Raw genomic sequence first — 6,009 nt, 5'->3', positions numbered from 1 at the left:
TTTTTCACGTTTACAGCGTTCATTGTGCAGCGCGGACCTCCCGGTGAGAACGACCAGAGCCGTACAACGCTTATGAGGTTTATTATAAGGTTTAACAAAAAAATGAATAAGGGTATGTGTCCACGTTGCGGATTCTCTGCGGATCCGCAGCGTTTTTTTGAGGTGCAGAAACGCTGCAGATCCGCAATTGATTTACAGTACAATGTAAATCAATGAGAGAAAAAAAAAATGCTGCGCACACTTTGCGGAAAATCCGCTGCGGTTTAAAAGAAGTAGCATGTCACTTCTTTTTTGTGAATCTGCAGCGTTTTTGTACCCATTCCATTATAGAAAACTGCAGGGGTTAAAAACGCAGCAAAAACGCACAAAAAATGCTGCAGAACCGCAGCAAAAACGTGACAAATCCGCAGGTGCGTTTTCTGCCAGGAGAGGCAGAATCCGCACCAGAAATTCCTAAGCCTAATCCGCAACTTTGTAAAAAAAAAAAAAAAATTGGCTTGTGTCCCATTTTCTGAGACCATTTTTTTTTTTTTTATTAATTTTCGATTGAACCTAGAACTTGCAATGAAGGAAATTACATGGGGGTACACACACGTCTATAGGGGTGGGGGGGAAGGGATCGGCTCTTCTGTAGCTCCCAGTTGCCATTGACACCCCAAAATGGTAATTCAAGGCAGATAAAAAAAAGTTTCATACTCCCCATCAGATTGAGCTCACTGATAGATTCTAAGTGTACTCATTCTGCATAGAAATGAGGTGATGTTACATTTTAACTATTTCACTATCAGGCCTTTCACTCAAGCTCCGGACCAGGCACATGTTCACGGTTTTTTTTTCCGTATGGGGTGAAAAAAACACGCCTTGTTTTGCTCAGACATTCAAAGAATTTTCTTTTTTTCGTGTTGGATGGGGCTTAGTTTTTATGTTACTGTGACACTTTTTTTAAATTGATATATCTGTGGGGAAAAAGGGAAATACGTGCCTATTTACTCATTTTTGAGCATTTTTTTTTATACCTACAAGGGACCGCTACCATACAATCAAAACTGTGTCCCCTTTCTGAAGCAATTATTCATTGTATGTCGTATATGGATTTTTTTTTTTTTTTTTTAATCAGGGGCTAGTAACGGGGATTTGAATTGTCAGTAGCAATCCTTCTCCGGATTCAGTCATTTGACGGATCGGGCGCCATAGGCTTCTATTCTAGCAAACGACAGACGGCGACGGATCGTCGCTGTCCGTTTTTTCAATGGACACAAAAAAACGTTACTATGTCCGTTTTCTCCGGCCGCCGGATAAACAATTTTCAACGGATCCGGTCAAAAATGGATGAAACATGAGGCCATCCGTCGCTAATACGAGTCTATGAGAAAAAAACGGATCCGTTTTCGCCTGTCAATCAGGCTGGTCAGGTCAGATGGGCGTGGCGACATCGCTGTATCTTCCCCCAGATCTTGCATGTATTTCCGTTGGTGGCGTAGAGGTTTGCGCATGCCCATCTTCTGAAACCACTGGGCAGGAGAAGAAAAAACGCGCGATCGGCGCTATTTCCCTGGTGATCTGTGGGGGCGGCCATCTTCCTGAGGCCGCGCGTGCGGATATGGAGTCCTCTGCTGCCCGGGGCTTCAGGAAAATGGCCGCGGGATGCCGCGCGTGCGCAGATGGAGATCGCGGCAGCCATTTTCCTGAAGTTGAGATGCGAACTCGGCTTCAGGAAAATGGCCGCCACGATCTCCATCTGCGCACGCGCGGCATCCCGCGGCCATTTTCCTGAAGCCCCGGGCAGCAGAGGACTCCATATGCGCACGCGCGGCCTCAGGAAGATGGCCGACCCCACAGATCACTAGGGAAATAGCGCCGATCGCGCGTTTTTTCTTCTGCCCAGTGGATTCAGAAGATGGGCATGCGCAAACCACTACGCCACCAACGGAAATACATGCAAGATCTGGGGGAAGATACAGCGATGTCGCCACGCCCATCTGACCTGACCAGCCTGATTGACAGGCGAAAACGGCGACTTTGGTAAGTTATTTCGGCAGTTTAGGGGTGGAATCAGGGTACACAAAATACACTATAGTAGCGCACAGCTCAGGCCCTATTTAACAGTATTTTTATCTCGTACTGAAAAAGCGGTGACAGGTTCCCTTTAATTCGTTGGATCCCAGTGCTATACTGTTCAGTAAAGGTACCGTCACACTCAGCGACGCTGCAGCGATATAGACAACGAGCCGATCGCTGGAGCGTCGCTGTTTAGGTCGCTGTAGAGACGTCAAACACAGCAGCTCCAGAACGATGCAGGAGCGATCCAGTGACGTAACGGCGACTCACTTATCGTTCTCGCTGGTTGTTAGCTCCATGTAAAACGTTGCTGGCATCGTTGCTTTTGATGTCAAACATGACGATACACGCTGAGCTGACGACCAAATAAAGTTCTGGCCTTCTAGCTCCGACCAGCGATATCACAGCGGGATCCAGATCGCTGCTGCGTGTCAAACACAACGAGATCGCTATCCAGGACGCTGCAACGTCACGGATCGTTGTCGTTCTCGTTGCTGAGTGTGACGGTACCTTAACTCCTCCGCTTGCTCCTCCACCGTTATACAATTTATATTAAGAAATTCCACACGTTCGCTGTGACCTCAGATGACACCGTCTTCTCCGATCCGCTCCCCCGGTACACACCTTTCCCCTCCACGTCGTACGATGCATCTGCTCCTCTTCTTGAGCATCTTTTAATAATTTCTCATGTTCGCACCTAACTCACCTAATCTTTGCCTGATCTGGCAGGAGTGGTAACAGGTCTTGACTTTTCTTATGGCTAAGACAGTGTGGAAAATATCTCCCGGGGAGCGGGATGACAAGTGTAGTATTTGGAAATACTTGAAGATTGACTTGAGAGAAGTGTGACGGATTCCGAGACACCCGAGAGACGGATACTGATGAATCCGCCACTTCACCTTTCCAGGAAGAAGACACTTTAGGAACGAAGAGGATTGTTTTGGAATATCTGGAGGCCTAAGAAATTTAGACTGTGGCAACGACTGAAATTTACATTAAAGGAAATTATCTTCGTGGATTATTGCTCAGCATACAAATAAGACTAATGTCAGCTGCACCTGCGGATATCGACGGGCTCGGAAAAAGGGTCTAATGTGCATGGGGACGCTGACGTCCTTCAAATCTTTTTGCTGAACTCTCCTTTTTAAGGCGCAGTCAGATGTCTGTATAAATGAGACCAAGATCCGAAGGCAAAATAGCGTTTTTCTAGTTATACACAACAAAACCAGATTCCATAAAAAGAAAAAAAAAAGGTTTTGCTGTAATCTGTCAGCCGTACATGTTTTTTCATTGCCAGAGCTGTATTGGGGCTTGTTTCCTGTAGGTTGAGTTGACTTATTTCATTGGCACCATTTTCGAATTCAAAGATTTATATACATTTTTTTGCTTATGAAGGACGCTTTGTGGCAAATTTATCAATCCTGTCTGATAACTTAGTGCAAACACATGCTACAGATTAGTCCCAGTGATTCATGCGGTTTCATAAATCTGGAGCAGTTTAAGACTGTCTATACCATCTTTTAATTTACTTATTTTCTGGATGAAATTTACGCCAAAATTTTGGTGAATGGTCGGCCATGTTCAGTGATTACCTCCAAGGCACAAATAGTGCCTAGAATACATAATATGGAGCAGTTCACAAAAAAACAGCCATTTGATGCCATGCAAGTTAGAATTCTGGAGCATTTTTGCTTTCATAATGTCTCTTTTTACTCCGTTTCTGATGACCGCTTTAACTAAGAATTGCAAACTCGAAACGCGTAAGGAGACAGAAACACAGTCTTTTTAATAACAAAAATTAGATGTTTACACTGGGTGCGGGATTTTGTTTTCTCTGTTTTCTGAACTACAATTGTCAGAACCACAAAATCTCACATTATGGGGTTTATAGAAGGTTCAGTTCACAATTGCTATAGGAGCCGTCAATTTTTTGGGGTGGAAATTCAGTTCAAAATGAGTTTTATTAACCTGTAAATGTCTGTGATGTAGCCAATGTGGAATGGAAGGAGAGGTGCGATCCTGAATCTGTAGAAGGGATAGATGGATCATGGAGCATCTCGGGTCTTAAGGTGGGAGGTTGAAGAAGAGGAGTTGGGGCTTGGCTTGTTGGCACATCTGGAGGTACAGTATCCTTTTCCGTTAAGGTTATGTCCACATGTTGCTTTTTTTTTTTTGCAGACAAAACCTGCTTGAAGCTGCTACAAAGATCAGGTTTTGTTGCGTTTTTGTTTTCTCTTGTTCATGCTGATAAAGTCTACTGACCCCCCAAAAATCATGAGACAACTTCCTTAAAGTTTTTGCGCCAAAAACGCTGCAAAAAAAAAGATTCCTGCTTTTTTGCAGCATTTTTGCACTTACCCATTGTTTTCTATGGGTGAAAAAAACACTGCAAATATGCAGAAAAAAAAAATAACTTTTTGCTGATATTCTAATTTAGTGAGAAGCACTTGTACTTCTCAAAAACTTGGTGGTTCTGCTCAGTTTCCACTCTGTTGCTATGTGCACACAGTATCTTTTTGCATAGTTTGTTTTTTTTTAAGACTAAGAAGAGCATAAACGCCCAAGTTTTTGAGGAGTATTGCATTTGTGAGGAGGATTTGGAGAGTTTACTCTCAGTTTCTGCTCCCAAAACATTGTGTGCACATGGCTAGTTTCTGCTCCGAAAAGTCAGCAAAAAGTTTACGTGCACACAGCATCTTTTTTAGGCAGATTCCTCCTGGAACTCACCTGAAAAAAGTTGGTGAGAAGACAGGAGACTTTCTGTAAATTCACAGTGGGCCAAAATGTTTTCTTTCTCTCTTTCAAAACTTTTTAAAAAAAAGTTTGGCTGCCCTCATTAGTCGTAGACTTCCTGGTTTGAGTCTTTCCGGCTTGTATTATTTATACGTCTCTCCATCCTTCTCCTGAGATGCTGATGTAACCGAGCCTTTCCTTGGTCCTCTCGGGGGACAAGTGGAATTCCGCTTTCTGACAGTCACGCCTGATAAAAACAGACTATTATACATCAAAGAGGATGGTTAATGAGGACAAATGGAGTGTAACGTGTTTCTGCATATCATACTGCGCTCCTCGCCGGCCCCCATCCTGTGCTCTCGCTGCAGAGATGGTAATCCATAACGCAAGAATACAACACTTTTATTGATTTGGCATTTTAAGATTCTTTGCTAAAAATAGGCAGATGGGAAGGTAGGATTTCCTGCAGATATTCCGTTAAGAGATGAAAATTATTATATCATTGAGTTAGGAAACCACAAAATCCTCCCGGATTCTCAACACAGGCCTCGTTAATGAAGGTGAAGAGGAAATTTATAAAGCTGGACATGCTCAACATTTGCTTTTTCTGGACGGATAATGACTTTAGAAGGGAACGTCATGGTTGCTACAGACTGGTTGAAGGCCGTCATATATACAGGATGGATAGAAGTGTTATTAATTATATATAAATGATAAAAAAAATGGAAACAGAATTTTGAAAACATCTCGATTTATTTAGTCTGGAGTACGAGCCACATGCAGAAACCCCGGCACAACCTTGGCTGCTATCAATAGGGTTATTAATGGTTGTATGAGGAAGGTTTTGCCATTCTGTATGCACTTAGGCAAATCATCAAGATCCGCTGCTGACAACTCCTGTAAAATCAACCAATGACGTCCTAGATGTGCTCGATGGAGACAAGTCCAGAGACGCTGCAGACCATGGTAGCACGTTTAGGCCATGCAGGCTGCTCATAGTAGCACAAGAAACATGCAGTCTGACGTTGTCGTATTGAAAAGAGATTCATGGGTTACTTTCTCATTTCCTCAAGAAAGCCTCGTCATGGCATTACCCATTGGTCTACAAACCAATCTCTGGCTATCATTGTGTCAAAGACAAAAGTGGGAATCATCACTGACAGACCTCCATTCCAGCCCCCATTGCTGTCTTTCTCTCTACGTTTATGAGAGCGGTGA

The sequence above is a fragment of the Ranitomeya imitator genome, chromosome 8 (assembly GCF_032444005.1).
Source record: "Ranitomeya imitator isolate aRanImi1 chromosome 8, aRanImi1.pri, whole genome shotgun sequence".
In the NCBI taxonomy this organism is placed as follows: Eukaryota; Metazoa; Chordata; class Amphibia; order Anura; family Dendrobatidae; genus Ranitomeya; species Ranitomeya imitator.
The sequence above is the reverse complement of the archived record's forward strand: the minus strand, read 5'-3'. Positions refer to the sequence as shown.